Here is a 26,817-nt window from a genome sequence, read left to right as displayed (position 1 = left end):
GAGCCTGGGCAGAATGGGTGGGGACAGCAGAGGAGGGGCCTAGTCAGATTGGGTGGGGTCAAATAGGAGGGGTATAGGAGGAGCCTGGGCAGAATGGGTGGGGTCAGACAGCAGAGGAGGGGCTTAGGAGGAGCCTAGTCAGATTGGGTGGGGTCAGACAGCAGAGGAGGGGCTTAGGAGGAGCCTAGTCAGATTGGGTGGGGTCAGAGAGGAGGGGTATAGGAGGAGCCTGGGCAGAATGGGTGGGGTCAGATAGCAGAGGAGGGGCTTAGGAGGAGCCTGGGCAGAATGGGTGGGGTCAGAGAGGAGAGGAGGGGCTTAGGAGGAGCCTAGTCAGATTGGGTGGGGTCAGAGAGGAGGGGTATAGGAGGAGCCTGGGCAGGTTGGGTGGGGTCAAATAGGAGGGGTATAGGAGGAGCCTGGGCAGGTTGGGTGGGGTTAGACAGCAGAGGAGGGGCTTAGGAGGAGCCTAGTCAGATTGGGTGAGGTCAGAGAGGAGGGGTATAGGAGGAGCCTGGTCAGAGAGGAGGGGCTTAGGAGGAGGCTGGGTGGAGTCAGAGAGGAGGGGGTATAGGAGGAGCCTGGGCAGAATGGGTGGGGTCAGAAGGTTATGGGAGGAGCCTGGGAAGAATGGGTGGAATCAGAGAGGAGGGGGTATAGGAGGAGCCTGGGCAGAATGGGTGGGGTCAGAAGGTTATGGGAGGAGCCTGGGCAGAATGGGTGGGGTCAGATAGCAGAGGAGGGGCTTAGGAGGAGCCTGGGCAGAATGGGTGGGGTCAGAGAGGAGGGGCTTAGGAGGAGCCTAGTCAGATTGGGTGGGGTCAGAGAGGAGGGGTATAGGAGGTGCCTGGGTAGGTTGGGTGGGGTCAGACAGCAGAGGAGGGGCTTAGGAGGAGCCTAGTCAGATTGGGTGAGGTTAGAGAGGAGGGGTATAGGAGGAGCCTAGTCAGATTGGGTGGGGTCAGAGAGGAGGGGTATAGGAGGAGCCTGGGCAGAATGGGTGGGGACAGCAGAGGAGGGGCCTAGTCAGATTGGGTGGGGTCAAATAGGAGGGGTATAGGAGGAGCCTGGGCAGAATGGGTGGAGTCAGAGAGGAGGGGGTATAGGAGGAGCCTGGGCAGAATGGGTGGGGTCAGAGAGGAGAGGAGGGGCTTAGGAGGAGCCTAGTCAGATTGGGTGGGGTCAGAGAGGAGAGGAGGGGCTTAGGAGGAGCGTAGTCAGATTGGGTGGGGTCAGAGAGGAGGGGTATAGGAGGAGCCTGGGCAGAATGGGTGGGGTCAGATAGCAGAGGAGGGGCTTAGGAGGAGCCTGGGCAGAATGGGTGGGGTCAGAGAGGAGAGGAGAGGAGGGGCTTAGGAGGAGCCTAGTCAGATTGGGTGGGGTCAGAGAGGAGGGGTATAGGAGGAGCCTGGGCAGGTTGGGTGGGGTCAGACAGCAGAGGAGGGGCTTAGGAGGAGCCTGGGCAGAATGGGTGAGGTCAGAGAGGAGGGGTATAGGAGGAGCCTGGGCAGAGGGGGTATAGGAGGAGCCTAGTCAGATTGGGTGGGGTCAAATAGGAGGGGTATAGGAGGAGCCTGGGCGGAGGGGGTATAGGAGGAGCCTAGTCAGATTGGGTGAGGTCAGAGAGGAGGGGTATAGGAGGAGCCTGGGCGGAGGGGGTATAGGAGGAGCCTGGGCAGAATGGGTGGGGTCAGAGAGGAGAGGAGGGGCTTAGGAGGAGCCTAGTCAGATTGGGTGGGGTCAGAGCGGAGGGGCTTAGGAGGAGCTTGGGCAGAATGGGTGGAGTCAGAGAGGAGGGGCTTAGGAGGAGCCTGGGCAGAATGGGTGGAGTCAGAGAGGAGGGGGTATAGGAGGAGCCTGGGCAGAATGGGTGGGGTCAGACAGCAGAGGAGGGGCTTAGGAGGAGCCTAGTCAGATTGGGTGGGGTCAGACAGCAGAGGAGGGGCTTAGGAGGAGCCTAGTCAGATTGGGTGGGTCAGAGAGGAGGGGCTTAGGAGGAGCCTAGTCAGATTGGGTGAGGTTAGAGAGGAGGGGGTATAGGAGGAGCCTGGGCAGAATGGGTGGGGTCAGACAGCAGAGGAGGGGCTTAGGAGGAGCCTAGTCAGATTGGGTGGGGTCAGACAGCAGAGGAGGGGCTTAGGAGGAGCCTAGTCAGATTGGGTGGGGTCAGAGAGGAGGGGTATAGGAGGAGCCTGGGCGGAGGGGTATAGGAGGAGCCTAGTCAGATTGGGTGGGGTCAAATAGGAGGAGCCTGGGCAGAATGGGTGGGGTCAGACAGCAGAGGAGGGGCCTAGTCAGATTGGGTGGGGTCAAATAGGAGGGGTATAGGAGGAGCCTGGGCAGAATGGGTGGGGTCAGAAGGTGATGGGAGGAGCCTGGGAAGAATGGGTGGAATCAGAGAGGAGGGGGTATAGGAGGAGCCTGGGCAGAATGGGTGGGGTCAGAGAGGAGAGGAGGGGCTTAGGAGGAGCCTAGTCAGATTGGGTGAGGTTAGAGAGGAGGGGTATAGGAGGAGCCTAGTCAGATTGGGTGGGGTCAAATAGGAGGGGTATAGGAGGAGCCTGGGCAGAATGGGTGGGGACAGCAGAGGAGGGGCCTAGTCAGATTGGGTGGGGTCAAATAGGAGGGGCATAGGAGGAGCCTGGGCAGAATGGGTGGAGTCAGAGAGGAGGGGTATAGGAGGAGCCTGGGCAGAATGGGTGGGGTCAGACAGCAGAGGAGGGGCTTAGGAGGAGCCTAGTCAGATTGGGTGGGGTCAGACAGCAGAGGAGGGGCTTAGGAGGAGCCTAGTCAGATTGGGTGGGGTCAGAGAGGAGGGGTATAGGAGGAGCCTGGGCAGAATGGGTGGGGTCAGATAGCAGAGGAGGGGCTTAGAAGGAGCCCGGGCAGAATGGGTGGGGTCAGAGAGGAGAGGAGGGGCTTAGGAGGAGCCTAGTCAGATTGGGTGGGGTCAGAGAGGAGGGGTATAGGAGGAGCCTGGGCAGGTTGGGTGGGGTCAGACAGCAGAGGAGGGGCTTAGGAGGAGCCTGGGCAGAATGGGTGAGGTCAGAGAGGAGGGGTATAGGAGGAGCCTGGGCAGAGGGGGTATAGGAGGAGCCTAGTCAGATTGGGTGGGGTCAAATAGGAGGGGTATAGGAGAAGCCTGGGCAGAGGGGGTATAGGAGGAGCCTAGTCAGATTGGGTGAGGTCAGAGAGGAGGGGTATAGGAGGAGCCTGGGCGGAGGGGGTATAGGAGGAGCCTAGTCAGATTGGGTGAGGTCAGAGAGGAGGGGTATAGGAGGAGCCTGGGCGGAGGGGGTATAGGAGGAGCCTGGGCAGAATGGGTGGGGTCAGAGAGGAGAGGAGGGGCTTAGGAGGAGCCTAGTCAGATTGGGTGGGGTCAGAGAGGAGGGGCTTAGGAGGAGCCTGGGCAGAATGGGTGGAGTCAGAGAGGAGGGGCTTAGGAGGAGCCTGGGCAGAATTGGTGGGGTCAGACAGCAGAGGAGGGGCTTAGGAGGAGCCTAGTCAGATTGGGTGGGGTCAGAGAGGAGGGGCTTAGGAGGAGCCTGGGCAGAATGGGTGAGGTCAGAGAGGAGGGGTATAGGAGGAGCCTGGGCAGAGGGGGTATAGGAGGAGCCTAGTCAGATTGGGTGGGGTCAAAGAAGAGGGGTATAGGAGGAGCCTGGGCAGAGGGGGTATAGGAGGAGCCTAGTCAGATTGGGTGAGGTCAGAGAGGAGGGGTATAGGAGGAGCCTGGGCAGAGGGGGTATAGGAGGAGCCTAGTCAGATTGGGTGGGGTCAAATAGGAGGGGTATAGGAGGAGCCTGGGCAGAGGGGGTATAGGAGGAGCCTAGTCAGATTGGGTGAGGTCAGAGAGGAGGGGTATAGGAGGAGCCTGGGCGGAGGGGTATAGGAGGAGCCTAGTCAGATTGGGTGGGGTCAAATAGGAGGAGCCTGGGCAGAATGGGTGGGGTCAGACAGCAGAGGAGGGGCCTAGTCAGATTGGGTGGGGTCAAATAGGAGGGGTATAGGAGGAGCCTGGGCAGAATGGGTGGGGTCAGAAGGTGATGGGAGGAGCCTGGGAAGAATGGGTGGAATCAGAGAGGAGGGGGTATAGGAGGAGCCTGGACAGAATGGGTGGGGTCCGACAGCAGAGGAGGGGCTTAGGAGGAGCCAAGTCAGATTGGGTGGGGTCAAATAGGAGGAGCCTGGGCAGAATGGGTGGGGTCAGACAGCAGAGGAGGGGCCTAGTCAGATTGGGTGGGGTCAAATAGGAGGGGTATAGGAGGAGCCTGGGCAGAATGGGTGGGGTCAGAAGGTGATGGGAGGAGCCTGGGAAGAATGGGTGGAATCAGAGAGGAGGGGGTATAGGAGGAGCCTGGGCAGGTTGGGTGGGGTCAGACAGCAGAGGAGGGGCTTAGGAGGAGCCTAGTCAGATTGGGTGAGGTCAGAGAGGAGGGGGCTTAGGAGGAGCCTGGTCAGATTGGTTGGGGTCAAATAGGAGGAGCCTGGGCAGAATGGGTGGGGTCAGACAGCAGAGGAGGAGCCTAGGGCCTTAGGAGGAGCCTAGTCAGATTGGGTGAGGTCAGAGAGGAGGGGTATAGGAGGAGCCTGGGCAGAGGGGGTATAGGAGGAGCCTAGTCAGATTGGGTGGGGTCAAATAGGAGGAGCCTGGGCAGAATGGGTGAGGTCAGAGAGGAGGGGGTATAGGAGGAGCCTGGGCAGAATGGGTGGGGTCAGACAGCAGAGGAGGGGTATAGGAGGAGCCTAGTCAGATTGGGTGAGGTCAGAGAGGAGGGGTATAGGAGGAGCCTGGGCAGAATGGGTGAGGTCAGAGAGGAGGGGGTATAGGAGGAGCCTGGGCAGAATGGGTGGGGTCAGACAGCAGAGGAGGGGTATAGGAGGAGCCTAGTCAGATTGGGTGAGGTCAGAGAGGAGGGGGTATAGGAGGAGCCTGGGCAGAATGGGTGGGGTCAGACAGCAGAGGAGGGGTTTAGGAGGAGCTGGGTGGGGTCAGAGAGGAGGGGGTATAGGAGGAGCCTAGTCAGATTGGGTGAGGTCAGAGAGGAGGGGCTGAGGAGGAGCCTGGGCAGAATGGGTGGAGTCAGACAGCAGAGGAGGGGTATAGGAGGAGCCTAGTCAGATTGGGTGAGGTCAGAGAGGAGGGGGTATAGGAGGAGCCTGGGCAGAATGGGTGGGGTCAGACAGCAGAGGAGGGGTTTAGGAGGAGCTGGGTGGGGTCAGAGAGGAGGAGGTATAGGAGGAGCCTAGTCAGATTGGGTGAGGTCAGAGAGGAGGGGCTGAGGAGGAGCCTGGGCAGAATGGGTGGAGTCAGACAGCAGAGGAGGGGTTTAGGAGGAGCTTAGTCAGAATGGGTGGGGTCAGACAGCAGAGGAGGGGCTTAGGAGGAGCCTAGTCAGATTGGGTGAGGTCAGAGAGGAGGGGTATAGGAGGAGCCTGAGCAGAGGGGGTATAGGAGGAGCCTAGTCAGATTGGGTGAGGTCAGAGAGGAGGGGTATAGTCAGAGAGGAGGGGTATAGGAGGAGCCTAGTCAGATTGGATGGGGTCAGAGAGGAGGGGCTTAGGAGGAGCCTGGGCAGAATGGGTGGAGTCAGAGAGGAGGGGGTATAGGAGAAGCCTGGGCAGAATGGGTGGGGTCAGACAGCAGAGGAGGGGCTAGTCAGATTAGGAGGGGTATAGGAGGAGCCTGGGCAGAATGGGTGGAATCAGAGAGGAGGGGGTATAGGAGCAGTCGGTGGAGTCAGAGAGGAGGGGAATGGGTGAGGTCAGAGAGGAGGGGGTATAGGAGGAGCCTGGGCAGAATGGGTGGGGTCAGACAGCAGAGGAGGGGCTTAGGAGGAGCCTAGTCAGATTGGGTGGGGTCAGAGAGGAGGGGCTTAGGAGGAGCCTGGGCAGAATGGGTGGAGGCAGAGAGGAGGGGGTATAGGAGGAGCCTGGGCAGAATGGGTGGGGTCAGAGAGGAGGGGGCATAGGAGGAGCCTGGGCAGAATGGGTGGGGTCAGATAGCAGAGGAGGGGCTTAGGAGGAGCCTGGGCAGAATGGGTGGGGTCGGAGAGGAGGGGCTTAGGAGGAGCCTAGTCAGATTGGGTGGGGTCAGAGAGGAGGGGTATAGGAGGAGCCTGGGCAGGTTGGGTGGGGTCAGACAGCAGAGGAGGGGCTTAGGAGGAGCCTAGTCAGATTGGGTGAGGTTAGAGAGGAGGGGTATAGGAGGAGCCTAGTCAGATTGGGTGGGGTCAGAGAGGAGGGGCTTAGGAGGAGCCTGGGCAGAATGGGTTGAGTCAGAGAGGAGGGGGTATAGGAGGTGCCTGGGCAGAATGGGTGGGGTCAGACAGCAGAGGAGGGGCTTAGGAGGAGCCTGGCAGAATGGGTGGGGTCAGAGAGGAGGGGCTTAGGAGGAGCCTAGTCAGATTGGGTGGGGTCAGAGAGGAGGGGTATAGGAGGAGCCTGGGCAGGTTGGGTGGGGTCAGACAGCAGAGGAGGGGCTTAGGAGGAGCCTAGTCAGATTGGGTGAGGTTAGAGAGGAGGGGTATAGGAGGAGCCTAGTCAGATTGGGTGGGGTCAGAGAGGAGGGGCTTAGGAGGAGCCTGGGCAGAATGGGTGGAGTCAGAGAGGAGGGGGTATAGGAGGAGCCTGGGCAGAATGGGTGGGGTCAGACAGCAGAGGAGGGGCTTAGGAGGAGCCTAGTCAGATTGGGTGGGGTCAGAGAGGAGGGGCTTAGGAGGAGCCTGGGCAGAATGGGTGGAGGCAGAGAGGAGGGGGTATAGGAGGAGCCTGAGCAGAATGGGTGGGGTCAGACGGCAGAGGAGGGGTTTAGGAGGAGCCAAGTCAGATTGGGAGGGGTATAGGAGGAGTCTGGTCAGAGAGGAGGGGTATAGGAGGAGCCTGGGCAGAGGGGGTTCAGGAGGGGCCTAGTCAGATTGGGTGGGGTCAAATAGGAGGAGCCTGGGCAGAATGGGTGGGGTCAGACAGCAGAGGAGGAGCCTAGGGGCTTAGGAGGAGCCTAGTCGGATTGGGTGAGGTCAGAGAGGAGGGGTATAGGAGGAGCCTGGGCAGAGGGGGTATAGGAGGAGCCTAGTCAGATTGGGTAGGGTCAAATAGGAGGAGCCTGGGCAGAATGGGTGAGGTCAGAGAGGAGGGGGTATAGGAGGAGCCTGGGCAGAATGGGTGGGGTCAGACAGCAGAGGAGGGGCCTAGTCAGATTGGATGGGGTCAAATAGGAGGGGTATAGGAGGAGCCTGGGCAGAAAGGTGGGGTCAGAAGGTTATGGGAGGAGCCTGGGAAGAATGGGTGGGGTCAGACAGCAGAGGAGGGGCTTAGGAGGAGCCTAGTCAGATTGGGTGGGTCAGAGAGGAGGGGCTTAGGAGGAGCCTAGTCAGATTGGGTGAGGTTAGAGAGGAGGGGGTATAGGAGGAGCCTGGGCAGAATGGGTGGGGTCAGACAGCAGAGGAGGGGCTTAGGAGGAGCCTAGTCAGATTGGGTGGGGTCAGAGAGGAGGGGCTTAGGAGGAGCCTAGTCAGATTGGGTGAGGTTAGAGAGGAGGGGCTTAGGAGGAGCCTAGTCAGATTGGGTGGTGTCAGAGAGGAGGGGCTTAGGAGGAGCCTGGGCAGAATCGGTGGAGTCAGAGAGGAGGGGCTTAGGAGGAGCCTGAGCAGAATGGGTGGGGTCAGACAGCAGAGGAGGGGCTTAGGAGGAGCCTAGTCAGATTGGGTGGGGTCAGAGAGGAGGGGTATAGGAGGAGCCAGGGCAGAATGGGTGGGGTCAGAAGGTTATGGGAGGAGCCTGGGAAGAATGGGTGGAATCAGAGAGGAGGGGGTATAGGAGGAGCCTGGGCAGAATGGGTGGGGTCAGATAGCAGAGGAGGGGCTTAGGAGGAGCCTGGGCAGAATGGGTGGGGTCAGAGAGGAGAGGAGGGGCTTAGGAGGAGCCTAGTCAGATTGGGTGGGGTCAAATAGGAGGAGCCTGGGCAGAATGGGTGGGGTCAGAGAGGAGGGGCTTAGGAGGAGCCTGGGCAGAATGGGTGGAGTCAGAGAGGAGGGGCTTAGGAGGAGCCTGGGCAGAGTGGGTGGAGTCAGAGAGGAGGGGGTATAGGAGGAGCCTGGGCAGAATGGGTGGGGTCAGAGAGGAGAGGAGGGGCTTAGGAGGAGCCTAGTCAGATTGGGTGAGGTCAGAGAGGAAGGGTATAGGAGGAGCCTGGGCAGAGGGGGTATAGGAGGGGCCTAGTCAGATTGGGTGGGGTCAAATAGGAGGAGCCTGGGCAGAATGGGTGGGGTCAGACAGCAGAGGAGGGGCCTAGGGGCTTAGGAGGAGCCTAGTCAGATTGGGTGAGGTCAGAGAGGAGGGGTATAGGAGGAGCCTGGGCAGAGGGGGTATAGGAGGAGCCTAGTCAGATTGGGTGTGGTCAAATAGGAGGAGCCTGGGCAGAATGGGTGAGGGCAGACAGCAGAGGAGGGGCCTAGTCAGATTGGGTGGGGTCAAATAGGAGGGGTATAGGAGGAGCCTGGGCAGAATGGGTAGGGTCAGAAAGTTATGGGAGGAGCCTGGGAAGAATGGGTGGAATCAGAGAGGAGGGGGTATAGGAGGAGCCTGGGCAGAATGGGTGGGGTCAGATAGCAGAGGAGGGGCTTAGGAGGAGCCTGGGCAGAATGGGTGGGGTCGGAGAGGAGGGGCTTAGGAGGAGCATAGTCAGATTGGGTGGGGTCAGAGAGGAGGGGTATAGGAGGAGCCTGGGCAGGTTGGGTGGGGTCAGACAGCAGAGGAGGGGCTTAGGAGGAGCCTAGTCAGATTGGGTGAGGTTAGAGAGGAGGGGTATAGGAGGAGCCTAGTCAGATTGGGTGGGGTCAGAGAGGAGGGGCTTAGGAGGAGCCTGGGCAGAATGGGTGGAGTCAGAGAGGAGGGGGTATAGGAGGAGCCTGGGCAGAATGGGTGGGGTCAGACAGCAGAGGAGGGGCTTAGGAGGAGCCTAGTCAGATTGGGTGGGGTCAGAGAGGAGGGGCTTAGGAGGAGCCTGGGCAGAATGGGTGGAGGCAGAGAGGAGGGGGTATAGGAGGAGCCTGGGCAGAATGGGTGGGGTCAGAGAGGAGGGGGTATAGGAGGAGCCTGGGCAGAATGGGTGGGGTCAGATAGCAGAGGAGGGGCTTAGGAGGAGCCTGGGCAGAATGGGTGGGGTCGGAGAGGAGGGGCTTAGGAGGAGCCTAGTCAGATTGGGTGGGGTCAGAGAGGAGGGGTATAGGAGGAGCCTGGGCAGGTTAGGTGGGGTCAGACAGCAGAGGAGGGGCTTAGGAGGAGCCTAGTCAGATTGGGTGAGGTTAGAGAGGAGGGGTATAGGATGAGCCTAGTCAGATTGGGTGGGGTCAGAGAGGAGGGGCTTAGGAGGAGCCTGGGCAGAATGGGTGGAGTCAGAGAGGAGGGGGTATAGGAGGAGCCTGGGCAGAATGGGTGGGGTCAGACAGCAGAGGAGGGGCTTAGGAGGAGCCTAGTCAGATTGGGTGGGGTCAGAGAGGAGGGGCTTAGGAGGAGCCTGGGCAGAATGGGTGGAGGCAGAGAGGAGGGGGTATAGGAGGAGCCTGGGCAGAATGGGTGGGGTCAGATAGCAGAGGAGGGGCTTAGGAGGAGCCTGGGCAGAATGGGTGGGGTCGGAGAGGAGGGGCTTAGGAGGAGCCTAGTCAGATTGGGTGGGGTCAGAGAGGAGGGGTATAGGAGGAGCCTGGGCAGGTTGGGTGGGGTCAGACAGCAGAGGAGGGGCTTAGGAGGAGCCTAGTCAGATTGGGTGAGGTTAGAGAGGAGGGGTATAGGAAGAGCCTAGTCAGATTGGGTGGGGTCAGAGAGGAGGGGCTTAGGAGGAGCCTGGGCAGAATGGGTGGAGTCAGAGAGGAGGGGGTATAGGAGGAGCCTGGGCAGAATGGGTGGGGTCAGATAGCAGAGGAGGGGCTTAGGAGGAGCCTAGTCAGATTGGGTGGGGTCAGAGAGGAGGGGCTTAGGAGGAGCCTGGGCAGAATGGGTGGAGGCAGAGAGGAGGGGGTATAGGAGGAGCCTGGGCAGAATGGGTGGGGTCAGATAGCAGAGGAGGGGCTTAGGAGGAGCCTGGGCAGAATGGGTGGGGTCAGAGAGGAGGGGCTTAGGAGGAGCCTAGTCAGATTGGGTGGGGTCAGAGAGGAGGGGTATAGGAGGAGCCTGGGCAGGTTGGGTGGGGCCAGACAGCAGAGGAGGGGCTTAGGAGGAGCCTAGTCAGATTGGGTGAGGTTAGAGAGGAGGGGTATAGGAGGAGCCTAGTCAGATTGGGTGGGGTCAGAGAGGAGGGGCTTAGGAGGAGCCTGGGCAGAATGGGTGGAGTCAGAGAGGAGGGGGTATAGGAGGAGCCTGGGCAGAATGGGTGGGGTCAGACAGCAGAGGAGGGGCTTAGGAGGAGCCTAGTCAGATTGGGTGGGGTCAGAGAGGAGGGGCTTAGGAGGAGCCTGGGCAGAATGGGTGGAGGCAGAGAGGAGGGGGTATAGGAGGAGCCTGAGCAGAATGGGTGGAGTCAGACAGCAGAGGAGGGGTTTAGGAGGAGCCAAGTCAGATTGGGAGGGGTATAGGAGGAGTCTGGTCAGAGAGGAGGGGTATAGGAGGAGCCTGGGCAGAGGGGGTTCAGGAGGGGCCTAGTCAGATTGGGTGGGGTCAAATAGGAGGAGCCTGGGCAGAATGGGTGGGGTCAGACAGCAGAGGAGGAGCCTAGGGGCTTAGGAGGAGCCTAGTCAGATTGGGTGAGGTCAGAGAGGAGGGGTATAGGAGGAGCCTGGGCAGAGGGGGTATAGGAGGAGCCTAGTCAGATTGGGTGGGGTCAAATAGGAGGAGCCTGGGCAGAATTGGTGAGGTCAGAGAGGAGGGGGTATAGGAGGAGCCTGGGCAGAATGGGTGGGGTCAGACAGCAGAGGAGGGGCCTAGTCAGATTGGGTGGGGTCAAATAGGAGGGGTATAGGAGGAGCCTGGGCAGGATGGGTGGGGTCAGAAGGTTATGGGAGGAGCCTGGGAAGAATGGGTGTGGTCAGACAGCAGAGGAGGGGCTTAGGAGGAGCCTAGTCAGATTGGGTGGGTCAGAGAGGAGGGGCTTAGGAGGAGCCTAGTCAGATTGGGTGAGGTTAGAGAGGAGGGGGTATAGGAGGAGCCTGGGCAGAATGGGTGGGGTCAGACAGCAGAGGAGGGGCTTAGGAGGAGCCTAGTCAGATTGGGTGGGGTCAGAGAGGAGGGGCTTAGGAGGAGCCTAGTCAGATTGGGTCAGGTTAGAGAGGAGGGGCTTAGGAGGAGCCTAGTCAGATTGGGTGGGGTCAGAGAGGAGGGGCTTAGGAGGAGCCTGGGCAGAATGGGTGGAGTCAGAGAGGAGGGGCTTAGGAGGAGCCTGAGCAGAATGGGTGGGGTCAGACAGCAGAGGAGGGGCTTAGGAGGAGCCTAGTCAGATTGGGTGGGGTCAGAGAGGAGGGGTATAGGAGGAGCCTGGGAAGAATGGGTGGGGTCAGATAGCAGAGGAGGGGCTTAGGAGTAGCCTGGGCAGAATGGGTGGGGTCAGAGAGGAGAGGAGGGGCTTAGGAGGAGCCTAGTCAGATTGGGTGGGGTCAGAGAGGAGGGGTATAGGAGGAGCCTGGGCAGGTTGGGTGGGGTCAGACAGCAGAGGAGGGGCTTAGGAGGAGCCTGGACAGAATGGGTGAGGTCAGAGAGGAGGGGTATAGGAGGAGCCTGGGCAGAGGGGGTATAGGAGGAGCCTAGTCAGATTGGGTGGGGTCAAATAGGAGGAGCCTGGGCAGAATGGGTGGGGTCAGACAGCAGAGGAGGGGCCTAGTCAGATTGGGTGGGGTCAAATAGGAGGGGTATAGGAGGAGCCTGGGCAGAATGGGTGGGGTCAGAAGGTGATGGGAGGAGCCTGGGAAGAATGGGTGGAATCAGAGAGGAGGGGGTATAGGAGGAGCCTGGGCAGAATGGGTGGGGTCAGACAGCAGAGGAGGGGCTTAGGAGGAGCCAAGTCAGATTGGGTGGGGTCAAATAGGAGGTGCCTGGGCAGAATGGGTGGGGTCAGACAGCACAGGAGGGGCTTAGGAGGAGCCTGGGCAGAATGGGTGGGGTCAGAGAGGAGAGGAGGGGCTTAGGAGGAGCCTAGTCAGATTGGGTGAGGTCAGAGAGGAGGGGTATAGGAGGAGCCTGGGCAGGTTGGGTGGGGTCAGACAGCAGAGGAGGGGCTTAGGAGGAGCCTAGTCAGATTGGGTGGGGTCAGAGAGGAGGGGCTTAGGAGGAGCCTGGGCAGAATGGGTGGAGTCAGAGAGGAGGGGGTATAGGAGGAGCCTGGGCAGAATGGGTGGGGTCAGACAGTAGAGGAGGGGCCTAGTCAGATTAGGAGGGGTATAGGAGGAGCCTGGGCAGAATGGGTGTGGTCAAATAGGAGGAGCCTGGGCAGAATGGGTGGGGTCTGAGGGCCTAGGAAGGGGTCATAGATGGAGGAGGATCCTGACTTATGGTGGGGAACTGCAAAAACTTTTTTAATGCACCCCCCTATACTTTCTGATTTCTGTTGGGAGGGGGCAGTCGGGGAGCAGTATTAAAAGGTGCTTAGGCGCAACGTGAAGAGCGATGAGGTGCACAGAATGGCATGCCTTCCAGGTACTTTTTGGGGGGGCTACCATTATTTTTTATTGCTCTGATCCTCCCTCATGGGGTGTACCCCAAATGGTTAGGGGCAACGGGGGAGGGGGGTGGCAAAAAGCTGTTTGACAGTTTCTGTTACCAACAGGGGTCACCATACGATTCTGCTGCAGTTATGGTATTGAAAGGTACAACAAGGAGCATGTGGATGTATTTTTGCAGGTGGGGTGCCCCAAAATTTTACTGCCAGCAGCAGCAGCCCCCCTCCTCCCCACCCAGCAGTTTGGTATAGGTACCTTTAGGACATTTCTGTTGAAAAAAGAGGCTATAGCGAATCGTGCTATGAAATCCTAGAGCACTAACATTTGCTAAATAAAGGTGGCATCGGAGCATACGAATGAGGCAGAGAGAGGCTACTGTTGCCAATTGGTTTGGTGGGTCATAGTGAATAACCTCGGCATGCAAATAGGCAGTGTGAGGATTGGCAGTGTCTGTAGAGAATTTTGGCATGCTCTTCAGCTTATTTTTTCCTCCTTACGTTGGCTATGAACTACAGAGGAAAGGCCCGGCCTTACTGTTGGACAAAACATGTATTTATGATTTTAAGAAGTGTAGTCTGACTGTACTGAGAGGGGCTGTACAGTACGGTAAATGCCTGTATACCCCTGCAATGTGCATCCAACTGTCACTTGAGATTCAATAGCGAACAAAGCAGCTGGGTTACTGACTGAATGTAAATGGAAGGCACATAGCAAGGGTGTTTGTGGTCACTCAAATGATTGAAACCTGGTTGATGCACTACCAAAGCTGGGGTTCCAGGAGGGAACATTTGAGGGGCATTGAGATGGTGGTGCCCAGAGGTCAAAATACGTTTCAGAGACAGAGAGGTACTGCGGTCCTGGTCCCACATTGGGGGTAGTCAAAAGTCCTGCTAAAGATTTCTGTCCAACTGTTACCACGTTTTGTGCAGCCTGGCTCCCTCTGTAACGATTCCCCAGTGTCTTTCGATCCTACAGATGACTGTAGCAAACTTCCCAAATTTTTTCTTGGCCTCATACCCCCAAAGGAGTGCCTGACATTTGCCAGCCTAACGATACTCACATTCTGAGAAAAACCTCACTAACCATGCATATTTATGCACCACACATGGCAAATCCTTGCAATTGCAGAACATCATATCGCACTTGTCATCTTTGAGGTGCTGTAAGTATTTGGATTTGAGGGAAATATTCATCCTTGCTTGCTCTCCCACCTGGTGCTGCTGTTCCTTTCTCACATGTCCCTACAAAGAGACAAGTGACACACAGACTCAATCACTCAGCAAACATATATGCTTTGACACTTTCATCTTGCTGTTTACCTTCCAAATGTTCCCCCTTCACCACAAATACAGGCCAGCCATTCCTCATCCCCTCAGTCATCGTAGTCCTTCGCTCCTTAGGCTTTGCAAGACAAAAATGAACAAGAATCATGTCAGCAAGCAGAAGAAAAGCCTCAGTGTGCTCTTTTGTTCATACTGCTGCCCACTAGTAACACTTCATGGCCACTGCAGCTTAAGAATGGGACTGAGAAGAGGGCTCTCCTATGCAAATAATGTCCTCCCATGCATACTTTCTTCTGAGACGGTCGGCGGCTGGTGCCGTGATACTGCCTCCAACATATGGTCTTCAACCAAATTTTAAAAAAGCCCACCTGCCTTAGACGAAGGATTTTGCCACTCGAAGGAAGCACATGGGGACATCACCATCATTTAGCAGGGTCCTAAATTGCCTGCTGTCTGCCTGTATACAGAACAAGGACGTTCGTGGCCGTTCGTGAGCGTTCTTCAAAGGAAGGAGGTGGGTGAATAAATCCAAGATGCCAGGGCAGGCCCAGCCCAGCCCAGTGCAGCCCAGCCCGGCACAGCGCACTGCTGTGGAGGTCCACTCCTTCACATCCTGCAGCAGGCATGATGCAGATCTACTAGAGCAAAGGCTTGACTCTGCTCTTGTCTGTCTCTTAAAGGAAACAATCTTTCCAACTTCTTATTGCACCTAATAAATGGACTCTAGCTAGCCTCAAACTCGACCCATCATTTCATTAGCCAGAGCTCATACTTGACCTTTATTTCTATCCAAGCTCACTGGCACCAAACCCCTGATTTGAGCGAGTGGCTCACACTAAAATGAAAAATCACCATCAACCAACCTATTTTACAATAAGTGTAGCACCATCCTCGCATTCTTGTGCTCAGTTATAACCCCCAATACCACAATTGCACTCTGCAATTCACCAAACTTAAAGGACAAAGAATGAAGACATTGATAAAGGAAGATAAGGCCTTGTTCCTAGCACCTACTTGAGAAATAGGGCGGTTGGTAGAAGGTCATGAGAGAAAACATATGAAATGTTGGGAGACACCTGCCAAAAAAACACTTAGCAAAAAAAAGAAAAAGAAAATCACTGTTTGAAAATTTCCCACCTTGGGATACTTCTACAGCACTGGCAGGATTCGAACCCTGGCCTGTGAGGGCTGTCCCCTTCAAAGGTACAAGCCTTACCTTTGAGCTATAGCTCCTTGGTGGTCTGGAGGATTGCAGTAGTAACTATCAGCAACATACAGGCCATGGTGTCCTTTCCTGTGGCTTCCATTGCACATTAAATGGATGACCATGACATACGGACAATTTGATAGGCTACTTACATGGAAACCAGAAAAACACTTAGCAAAAAAAAAAAAAAAGAAAATCACTGTTTGAAAATTTCCCACCTTGGGATACTTCTACAGCACTGGCAGGATTCGAACCCTGGCCTGTGAGGGTTGTCCCAACCAAAGGTACAAGCCTTACCTTTGAGCTATAGCTCCTTGGTGGTCTGGAGGATTGCAGTAGTAACTATCAGCAACATACAGGCCTTGGTGTCCTTTCCTGTGGCTTCCATTGCACATTAAATGGATGACCATGACATACGGACAATTTGATAGGCTACTTACATGGAAACCAGAAAAACACTTAGCAAAAAAAAATAAAAGAAAATCACTGTTTGAAAATTTCCCACCTTGGGATACTTCTACAGCACTGGCAGGATTCGAACCCTGGCCTGTGAGGGTTGTCCCCACCAAAGGTACAAGCCATACCTTTGAGCTATAGCTCCTTGGTGGTCTAGAGGATTGCAGTAGTAATTATAAGCAACATACAGGCCTTGGTGTCCTTCCCTGTGGCTTCCATTGCACATTAAAAGGATGACCATGACATAAGGACAATTTGATAGGCTACTTACATGGAAACCAGTGTGGTCCAGTGGGTAAGTTCCTGCCCTCCATCCAGGCAACTAGGGTTCAAATCCTGGGTTCGGCACCAGGTAAGTAAATTGGTAAGTAAAATGTGTCTGTGTGTTGTGTAAGAGTGGAATCATGCCTAGCGAAAGAGGGATTGCAGATTGGTTGGTAAGTAAAATAGGTGTGGAAAGAAAGGTGAAAGAGAACGGGTGTTGTCTGTAGGAGGAGGAGCCTGGGCAGAATGGGTGGGGTCAGAGAGGAAAGGTATAGGAGGAGCCTGGGCAGAATGGGTGGGGTCAGACAGCAGAGGAGGGGCTTAGGAGGAGCCTAGTCAGATTGGGTGAGATCAGAGAGGAGGGGTATAGGAGGAGCCTGGTCAGAGAGGAGGGGCTTAGGAGGAGGCTGGGTGGAGGCAGAGAGGAGGGGGTATAGGAGGAGCCTGGGCAGAATGGGTGAGGTCAGACAGCAGAGGAGGGGTTTAGGAGGAGCCAAGTCAGATTGGGTGGGGTCAGAGAGGAGGGGTATAGGAGGAGTTCAGGTCAGAGAGGAGGGGCTTAGGAGGAGGCTGGGTGGAGGCAGAGAGGAGGGGGTATAGGAGGAGCCTGGGCAGAATGGGTGGGGTCAGACAGCAGAGGAGGGGTATAGGAGGGGCCTAGTCAGATTGGGTGGGGTCAAATAGGAGGAGCCTGGGCAGAATGGGTGGGGTCAGACAGCAGAGGAGGAGCCTAGGCAGATTGGATGAGGTCAGAGAGGAGAGGAGGGGCTTAGGAGGAACCTAGTCAGATTGGGTGGGGTCAGGGGTATAGGAGGAGCCTGGGCAGAATGGGTGGGGACAGCAGAGGAGGGGCCTAGTCAGATTGGGTGGGGTCAAATAGGAGGGGTATAGGAGGAGCCTGGGCAGAATGGGTGGAGTCAGAGAGGAGGGGGTATAGGAGGAGCCTGGGTGGGGTCAGACAGCAGAGGAGGGGCTTAGGAGGAGCCAAGTCAGATTGGGTGGGGTCAGAGAGGAGGGGGTATAGGAGGAGCCTGGGCAGAATGGGTGGGGTCAGACAGCAGAGGAGGGGTATAGGAGGGGCCTAGTCAGATTGGGTGGGGTCAAATAGGAGGAGCCTGGGCAGAATGGGTGGGGTCAGACAGCAGAGGAGGAGCCTAGGCAGATTGGATGAGGTCAGAGAGGAGAGGAGGGGCTTAGGAGGAACCTAGTCAGATTGGGTGGGGTCAGGGGTATAGGAGGAGCCTGGGCAGAATGGGTGGGGACAGCAGAGGAGGGGCCTAGTCAGATTGGGTGGGGTCAAATAGGAGGGGTATAGGAGGAGCCTGGGCAGAATGGGTGGAGTCAGAGAGGAGGGGGTATAGGAGGAGCCTGGGTGGGGTCAGACAGCAGAGGAGGGGCTTAGGAGGAGCCAAGTCAGATTGGGTGGGGTCAGAGAGGAGGGGTATAGGAGGAGCCTGGGCAGAATGGGTGGGGACAGCAGAGGAGGGGCTTAGGAGGAGCCTAGTCAGATTGGGTGGGGTCAGACAGCAGAGGAGGGGCTTAGGAGGAGCCTAGTCAGATTGGGTGAGGTCAGAGAGGAGGGGTATAGGAGGAGCCTGGGCGGAGGGGGTATAGGAGGAGCCTAGTCAGATTGGGTGAGGTCAGAGAGGAGGGGTATAGGAGGAGCCTGGGCAGAATGGGTGGGGTCAGACAGCAGAGGAGGTGCTTAGGAGGAGCCTGGGCAGAATGGGTGGGGTCGGAGAGGAGGGGCTTAGGAGGAGCCTGGGCAGAATGGGTGGGGTCAGAGAGGAGAGGAGGGGCTTAGGAGGAGCCTAGTCAGATTGGGTGGGGTCAGAGAGGAGGGGTATAGGAGGAGCCTGGGTGGAGTCAGAGAGGAGGGGGTATAGGAGGAGCCTGGGTAGAATGGGTGGGGTCGGAGAGGAGGGGCTTAGGAGGAGCCTAGTCAGATTGGGTGGGATCAGAGCGGAGGGGCTTAGGAGGAGGCTGGGTGGAGTCAGAGAGGAGGGGGTATAGGAGGAGCCTGGGCAGAATGGGTGGGGACAGCAGAGGAGGGGCTTAGGAGGACCCTAGTCAGATTGGGTGGGGTCAGAGAGGAGGGGTATAGGAGGAGCCTGGGCAGAATGGGTGGGGTCAGACAGCAGAGGAGGAGCCTGGGCAGAATGGGTGGGGTCAGATAGCAGAGGAGGGGCTTAGGAGGAGCCTGGGCAGAATGGGTGGGGTCAGAGAGGAGAGGAGGGGCTTAGGAGGAGCCTAGTCAGATTGGGTGGGGTCAGAGAGGAGGGGTATAGGAGGAGCCTGGGTGGAGTCAGAGAGGAGGGGGTATAGGAGGAGCCTGGGCAGAATGGGTGGGGCCAGACAGCAGAGGAGGTGCTTAGGAGAAGCCTGGGCAGAATGGGTGGAGTCAGAGAGGAGGGGCTTAGGAGGAGCCTGGGCAGAATGGGTGGAGTCAGAGAGGAGGGGGTATAGGAGGAGCCTGGGCAGAATGGGTGGGGTCAGAGAGGAGAGGAGGGGCTTAGGAGGAGCCTAGTCAGATTGGGTGGGGTCAGAGAGGAGGGGCTTAGGAGGAGCCTGGGCAGAATGGGTGGAGTCAGAGAGGAGGGGCTTAGGAGGAGCCTGGGCAGAATGGGTGGGGTCAGACAGCAGAGGAGGGGCTTAGGAGGAGCCTAGTCAGATTGGGTGGGGTCAGAGAGGAGAGGAGGGGCTTAGGAGGAGCCTGGGCAGAATGGGTGAGGTCAGAGAGGAGGGGTATAGGAGGAGCCTGGGCGGAGGGGTATAGGAGGAGCCTAGTCAGATTGGGTGAGGTCAGAGAGGAGGGGGTATAGGAGGAGCCTGGGCAGAATGGGTGAGGTCAGAGAGGAGGGGTATAGGAGGAGCCTGGGCGGAGGGGTATAGGAGGAGCCTAGTCAGATTGGGTGGGGTCAAATAGGAGGAGCCTGGGCAGAATGGGTGGGGTCAGACAGCAGAGGAGGGGCCTAGTCAGATTGGGTGAGGTCAAATAGGAGGGGTATAGGAGGAGCCTGGGCAGAGGGGGTATAGGAGGAGCCTAGTCAGATTGGGTGGGGTCAAATAGGAGGAGCCTGGGCAGAATGGGTGAGGTCAGAGAGGAGGGGGTATAGGAGGAGCCTGGGCAGAATGGGTGGGGTCAGACAGCAGAGGAGGGGTATAGGAGGAGCCTGGGCAGAATGGGTGGGGTCAGAGAGGAGGGGGTATAGGAGGAGCCTGGGCAGAATGGGTGGGGTCAGAGAGGAGGGGGTATAGGAGGAGCCTGGGCAGAATGGGTGGGGTCAGACAGCAGAGGAGGGGCCTAGTCAGATTGGGTGGGGTCAAATAGGAGGGGTATAGGAGGAGCCTGGGCAGAATGGGTGGGGTCAGAAGGTGATGGGAGGAGCCTGGGAAGAATGGGTGGAATCAGAGAGGAGGGGGTATAGGAGGAGCCTGGGCAGGTTGGGTGGGGTCAGACAGCAGAGGAGGGGCTTAGGAGGAGCCTAGTCAGATTGGTTGGGGTCAAATAGGAGGAGCCTGGGCAGAATGGGTGGGGTCAGACAGCAGAGGAGGAGCCTAGGCAGATTGGGTGGGGTCAGAGAGGAGGGGTATAGGAGGAGCCTAGTCAGATTGGGTGGGGTCAAATAGGAGGAGCCTGGGCAGAATGGGTGAGGTCAGAGAGGAGGGGGTATAGGAGGAGCCTGGGCAGAATGGGTGGGGTCAGACAGCAGAGGAGGGGTATAGGAGGAGCCTGGGCAGAATGGGTGAGGTCAGAGAGGAGGGGGTATAAGAGGAGCCTGGGCAGAATGGGTGGGGTCAGACAGCAGAGGAGGGGTATAGGAGGAGCCTAGTCAGATTGGGTGAGGTCAGAGAGGAGGGGGTATAGGAGGAGCCTGGGCAGAATGGGTGGGGTCAGACAGCAGAGGAGGGGTTTAGGAGGAGCTGGGTGGGGTCAGAGAGGAGGGGGTATAGGAGGAGCCTAGTCAGATTGGGTGAGGTCAGAGAGGAGGGGGTATAGGAGGAGCCTGGGCAGAATGGGTGGGGTCAGACAGCAGAGGAAGGGTTTAGGAGGAGCTGGGTGGGGTCAGAGAGGAGGGGGTATAGGAGGAGCCTAGTCAGAATGGGTGGGGTCAGACAGCAGAGGAGGGGCTTAGGAGGAGCCAAGTCAGATTGGGTGGGGTCAGAGAGGAGGGGTATAGGAGGAGTTCAGGTCAGAGAGGAGGGGTATAGGAGGAGCCTGGGCAGAGGGGGTATAGGAGGGGCCTAGTCAGATTGGGTGGGGTCAAATAGGAGGAGCCTGGGCAGAATGGGTGGGGTCAGACAGCAGAGGAGGAGCCTAGGCAGATTGGGTGAGGTCAGAGAGGAGAGGAGGGGCTTAGGAGGAGCCTAGTCAAATTGGGTGGGGTCAAATAGGAGGGGTATAGGAGGAGCCTGGGCAGAATGGGTGTGGACAGCAGAGGAGGGGCCTAGTCAGATTGGGTGGGGTCAAATAGGAGGGGTATAGGAGGAGCCTGGGCAGAATGGGTGGGGACAGCAGAGGAGGGGCCTAGTCAGATTGGGTGGGGTCAAATAGGAGGGGTATAGGAGGAGCCTGGGCAGAATGGGTGGAGTCAGAGAGGAGGGGGTATAGGAGGAGCCTGGGCAGAATGGGTGGGGTCAGACAGCAGAGGAGGGGCTTAGGAGGAGCCTAGTCAGATTGGGTGGGGTCAGACAGCAGAGGAGGGGCTTAGGAGGAGCCTGGGCAGAATGGGTGGGGTCAGATGGCAGAGGAGGGACTTAGGAGGAGCCTGGGCAGAATGGGTGGGGTCAGAGAGGAGAGGAGGGGCTTAGGAGGAGCCTAGTCAGATTGGGTGAGGTTAGAGAGGAGGGGTATAGGAGGAGCCTAGTCAGATTGGGTGGGGTCAAATAGGAGGGGTATAGGAGGAGCCTGGGCAGAATGGGTGGGGACAGCAGAGGAGGGGCCTAGTCAGATTGGGTGGGGTCAAATAGGAGGGTATAGGAGGAGCCTGGGCAGAATGGGTGGAGTCAGAGAGGAGGGGGGTATAGGAGGAGCCTGGGCAGAATGGGTGGGGTCAGACAGCAGAGGAGGGGCCTAGTCAGATTGGGTGGGGTCAAATAGGAGGGGTATAGGAGGAGCCTGGGCAGAATGGGTGGAGTCAGAGAGGAGGGGGTATAGGAGGAGCCTGGGCAGAATGGGTGGGGTCAGACAGCAGAGGAGGGGCTTAGGAGGAGCCTAGTCAGATTGGGTGGGGTCAGAGAGGAGGGGTATAGGAGGAGCCTGGGCAGAATGGGTGGGGTCAGATAGCAGAGGAGGGGCTTAGGAGGAGCCTGGGCAGATTGGGTGGGGTCAGAGAGGAGGGGTATAGGAGGAGCCTGGGCAGGTTGGGTGGGGTTAGACAGCAGAGGAGGGGCTTAGGAGGAGCCTAGTCAGATTGGGTGAGGTCAGAGAGGAGGGGTATAGGAGGAGCCTGGTCAGAGAGGAGGGGCTTAGGAGGAGGCTGGGTGGAGTCAGAGAGGAGGGGGTATAGGAGGAGCCTGGGCAGAATGGGTGGGGTCAGAAGGTTATGGGAGGAGCCTGGGCAGAATGGGTGGGGTCAGATAGCAGAGGAGGGGCTTAGGAGGAGCCTGGGCAGAATGGGTGGGGTCAGAGAGGAGGGGCTTAGGAGGAGCCTAGTCAGATTGGGTGGGGTCAGAGAGGAGGGGTATAGGAGGAGCCTGGGTAGGTTGGGTGGGGTCAGACAGCAGAGGAGGGGCTTAGGAGGAGCCTAGTCAGATTGGGTGAGGTTAGAGAGGAGGGGTATAGGAGGAGCCTAGTCAGATTGGGTGGGGTCAGAGAGGAGGGGTATAGGAGGAGCCTGGGCAGAATGGGTGGGGACAGCAGAGGAGGGGCCTAGTCAGATTGGGTGGGGTCAAATAGGAGGGGTATAGGAGGAGCCTGGGCAGAATGGGTGGAGTCAGAGAGGAGGGGGTATAGGAGGAGCCTGGGCAGAATGGGTGGGGTCAGAGAGGAGAGGAGGGGCTTAGGAGGAGCCTAGTCAGATTGGGTGGGGTCAGAGAGGAGGGGTATAGGAGGAGCCTGGGCAGAATGGGTGGGGTCAGATAGCAGAGGAGGGGCTTAGGAGGAGCCTGGGCAGAATGGGTGGGGTCAGAGAGGAGAGGAGGGGCTTAGGAGGAGCCTAGTCAGATTGGGTGGGGTCAGAGAGGAGGGGTATAGGAGGAGCCTGGGCAGGTTGGGTGGGGTCAGACAGCAGAGGAGGGGCTTAGGAGGAGCCTGGGCAGAATGGGTGAGGTCAGAGAGGAGGGGTATAGGAGGAGCCTGGGCAGAGGGGGTATAGGAGGAGCCTAGTCAGATTGGGTGGGGTCAAATAGGAGGGGCATAGGAGGAGCCTGGGCAGAGGGGGTATAGGAGGAGCCTAGTCAGATTGGGTGAGGTCAGAGAGGAGGGGTATAGGAGGAGCCTGGGCGGAGGGGGTATAGAAGGAGCCTAGTCAGATTGGGTGAGGTCAGAGAGGAGGGGTATAGGAGGAGCCTGGGCGGAGGGGGTATAGGAGGAGCCTGGGTAGAATGGGTGGGGTCAGAGAGGAGAGGAGGGGCTTAGGAGGAGCCTAGTCAGATTGGGTGGGGTCAGAGCGGAGGGGCTTAGGAGGAGCCTGGGCAGAATGGGTGGAGTCAGAGAGGAGGGGCTTAGGAGGAGCCTGGGCAGAATGGGTGGAGTCAGAGAGGAGGGGGTATAGGAGGAGCCTGGGCAGAATGGGTGGGGTCAGACAGCAGAGGAGGGGCTTAGGAGGAGCCTAGTCAGATTGGGTGGGGTCAGACAGCAGAGGAGGGGCTTAGGAGGAGCCTAGTCAGATTGGGTGGGGTCAGAGAGGAGGGGCTTAGGAGGAGCCTGAGCAGAATGGGTGGGGTCAGACAGCAGAGGAGGGGCTTAGGAGGAGCCTAGTCAGATTGGGTGGGGTCAGAGAGGAGGGGCTTAGGAGGAGCTTGGGCAGAATGGGTGAGGTCAGAGAGGAGGGGTATAGGAGGAGCCTGGGCAGAGGGGGTATAGGAGGAGCCTAGTCAGATTGGGTGAGGTCAGAGAGGAGGGGTATAGGAGGAGCCTGGGCAGAGGGGGTATAGGAGGAGCCTAGTCAGATTGGGTGAGGTCAGAGAGGAGGGGTATAGGAGGAGCCTGGGCAGAGGGGGTATAGGAGGAGCCTAGTCAGATTGGGTGGGGTCAAATAGGAGGAGCCTGGGCAGAATGGGTGGGGTCAGACAGCAGAGGAGGGGCCTAGTCAGATTGGGTGGGGTCAAATAGGAGGGGTATAGGAGGAGCCTGGGCAGAATGGGTGGGGTCAGAAGGTGATGGGAGGAGCCTGGGAAGAATGGGTGGAATCAGAGAGGAGGGGGTATAGGAGGAGCCTAGTCAGATTGGGTGGGGTCAAATAGGAGGAGCCTGGGCAGAATGGGTGGGGTCAGACAGCAGAGGAGGGGCCTAGTCAGATTGGGTGGGGTCAAATAGGAGGGGTATAGGAGGAGCCTGGGCAGAATGGGTGGGGTCAGAAGGTGATGGGAGGAGCCTGGGAAGAATGGGTGGAATCAGAGAGGAGGGGGTATAGGAGGAGCCTGGGCAGAATGGGTGGGGTCAGAGAGGAGAGGAGGGGCTTAGGAGGAGCCTAGTCAGATTGGGTGAGGTTAGAGAGGAGGGGTATAGGAGGAGCCTAGTCAGATTGGGTGGGGTCAAATAGGAGGGGTATAGGAGGAGCCTGGGCAGAATGGGTGGGGACAGCAGAGGAGGGGCCTAGTCAGATTGGGTGGGGTCAAATAGGAGGGGTATAGGAGGAGCCTGGGCAGAATGGGTGGGGTCAGACAGCAGAGGAGGGGCTTAGGAGGAGCCTAGTCAGATTGGGTGGGGTCAGACAGCAGAGGAGGGGCTTAGGAGGAGCCTAGTCAGATTGGGTGGGGTCAGAGAGGAGGGGTATAGGAGGAGCCTGGGCAGAATGGGTGGGGTCAGAGAGGAGGGGTATAGGAGGAGCCTGGGCAGAATGGGTGGGGTCAGATAGCAGAGGAGGGGCTTAGGAGGAGCCTGGGCAGAATGGGTGGGGTCAGAGAGGAGAGGAGGGGCTTAGGAGGAGCCTAGTCAGATTGGGTGGGGTCAGAGAGGAGGGGTATAGGAGGAGCCTGGGCAGGTTGGGTGGGGTCAGACAGCAGAGGAGGGGCTTAGGAGGAGCCTGGGCAGAATGGGTGAGGTCAGAGAGGAGGGGTATAGGAGGAGCCTGGTCAGAGAGGAGGGGCTTAGGAGGAGGCTGGGTGGAGGCAGAGAGGAGGGGGTATAGGAGGAGCCTGGGCAGAATGGGTGAGGTCAGACAGCAGAGGAGGGGTTTAGGAGGAGCCAAGTCAGATTGGGTGGGGTCAGAGAGGAGGGGTATAGGAGGAGCTTGGGCAGAATGGGTGGGGTCAGAAGGTTATGGGAGGAGCCTGGGAAGAATGGGTGGAATCAGAGAGGAGGGGGTATAGGAGGAGCCTGGGCAGAATGGGTGGGGTCAGACAGCAGAGGAGGTGCTTAGGAGGAGCCTGGGCAGAATGGGTGGGGTCGGAGAGGAGGGGCTTAGGAGGAGCCTGGGCAGAATGGGTGGGGTCAGAGAGGAGAGGAGGGGCTTAGGAGGAGCCTAGTCAGATTGGGTGGGGTCAGAGAGGAGGGGTATAGGAGGAGCCTGGGTAGAATGGGTGGGGTCGGAGAGGAGGGGCTTAGGAGGAGCCTAGTCAGATTGGGTGGGATCAGAGCGGAGGGGCTTAGGAGGAGGCTGGGTGGAGTCAGAGAGGAGGGGGTATAGGAGGAGCCTGGGCAGAATGGGTGGGGACAGCAGAGGAGGGGCTTAGGAGGACCCTAGTCAGATTGGGTGGGGTCAGAGAGGAGGGGTATAGGAGGAGCCTGGGCAGAATGGGTGGGGTCAGACAGCAGAGGAGGAGCCTGGGCAGAATGGGTGGGGTCAGATAGCAGAGGAGGGGCTTAGGAGGAGCCTGGGCAGAATGGGTGGGGTCAGAGAGGAGAGGAGGGGCTTAGGAGGAGCCTAGTCAGATTGGGTGGGGTCAGAGAGGAGGGGTATAGGAGGAGCCTGGGTGGAGTCAGAGAGGAGGGGGTATAGGAGGAGCCTGGGCAGAATGGGTGGGGCCAGACAGCAGAGGAGGTGCTTAGGAGAAGCCTGGGCAGAATGGGTGGAGTCAGAGAGGAGGGGCTTAGGAGGAGCCTGGGCAGAATGGGTGGAGTCAGAGAGGAGGGGGTATAGGAGGAGCCTGGGCAGAATGGGTGGGGTCAGAGAGGAGAGGAGGGGCTTAGGAGGAGCCTAGTCAGATTGGGTGGGGTCAGAGAGGAGGGGCTTAGGAGGAGCCTGGGCAGAATGGGTGGAGTCAGAGAGGAGGGGCTTAGGAGGAGCCTGGGCAGAATGGGTGGGGTCAGACAGCAGAGGAGGGGCTTAGGAGGAGCCTAGTCAGATTGGGTGGGGTCAGAGAGGAGAGGAGGGGCTTAGGAGGAGCCTGGGCAGAATGGGTGAGGTCAGAGAGGAGGGGTATAGGAGGAGCCTGGGCGGAGGGGTATAGGAGGAGCCTAGTCAGATTGGGTGAGGTCAGAGAGGAGGGGGTATAGGAGGAGCCTGGGCAGAATGGGTGAGGTCAGAGAGGAGGGGTATAGGAGGAGCCTGGGCGGAGGGGTATAGGAGGAGCCTAGTCAGATTGGGTGGGGTCAAATAGGAGGAGCCTGGGCAGAATGGGTGGGGTCAGACAGCAGAGGAGGGGCCTAGTCAGATTGGGTGAGGTCAAATAGGAGGGGTATAGGAGGAGCCTGGGCAGAGGGGGTATAGGAGGAGCCTAGTCAGATTGGGTGGGGTCAAATAGGAGGAGCCTGGGCAGAATGGGTGAGGTCAGAGAGGAGGGGGTATAGGAGGAGCCTGGGCAGAATGGGTGGGGTCAGACAGCAGAGGAGGGGTATAGGAGGAGCCTGGGCAGAATGGGTGGGGTCAGAGAGGAGGGGGTATAGGAGGAGCCTGGGCAGAATGGGTGGGGTCAGAGAGGAGGGGGTATAGGAGGAGCCTGGGCAGAATGGGTGGGGTCAGACAGCAGAGGAGGGGCCTAGTCAGATTGGGTGGGGTCAAATAGGAGGGGTATAGGAGGAGCCTGGGCAGAATGGGTGGGGTCAGAAGGTGATGGGAGGAGCCTGGGAAGAATGGGTGGAATCAGAGAGGAGGGGGTATAGGAGGAGCCTGGGCAGGTTGGGTGGGGTCAGACAGCAGAGGAGGGGCTTAGGAGGAGCCTAGTCAGATTGGTTGGGGTCAAATAGGAGGAGCCTGGGCAGAATGGGTGGGGTCAGACAGCAGAGGAGGAGCCTAGGCAGATTGGGTGGGGTCAGAGAGGAGGGGTATAGGAGGAGCCTAGTCAGATTGGGTGAGGTCAGAGAGGAGGGGTATAGGAGGAGCCTGGGCAGAGGGGGTATAGGAGGAGCCTAGTCAGATTGGGTGGGGTCAAATAGGAGGAGCCTGGGCAGAATGGGTGAGGTCAGAGAGGAGGGGGTATAGGAGGAGCCTGGGCAGAATGGGTGGGGTCAGACAGCAGAGGAGGGGTATAGGAGGAGCCTGGGCAGAATGGGTGAGGTCAGAGAGGAGGGGGTATAAGAGGAGCCTGGGCAGAATGGGTGGGGTCAGACAGCAGAGGAGGGGTATAGGAGGAGCCTAGTCAGATTGGGTGAGGTCAGAGAGGAGGGGGTATAGGAGGAGCCTGGGCAGAATGGGTGGGGTCAGACAGCAGAGGAGGGGTTTAGGAGGAGCTGGGTGGGGTCAGAGAGGAGGGGGTATAGGAGGAGCCTAGTCAGATTGGGTGAGGTCAGAGAGGAGGGGGTATAGGAGGAGCCTGGGCAGAATGGGTGGGGTCAGACAGCAGAGGAAGGGTTTAGGAGGAGCTGGGTGGGGTCAGAGAGGAGGGGGTATAGGAGGAGCCTAGTCAGAATGGGTGGGGT

The sequence above is a fragment of the Lissotriton vulgaris genome, unplaced genomic scaffold (assembly GCF_964263255.1).
Source record: "Lissotriton vulgaris unplaced genomic scaffold, aLisVul1.2 SCAFFOLD_400, whole genome shotgun sequence".
Taxonomy (NCBI): Eukaryota; Metazoa; Chordata; class Amphibia; order Caudata; family Salamandridae; genus Lissotriton; species Lissotriton vulgaris.
The sequence above is the reverse complement of the archived record's forward strand: the minus strand, read 5'-3'. Positions refer to the sequence as shown.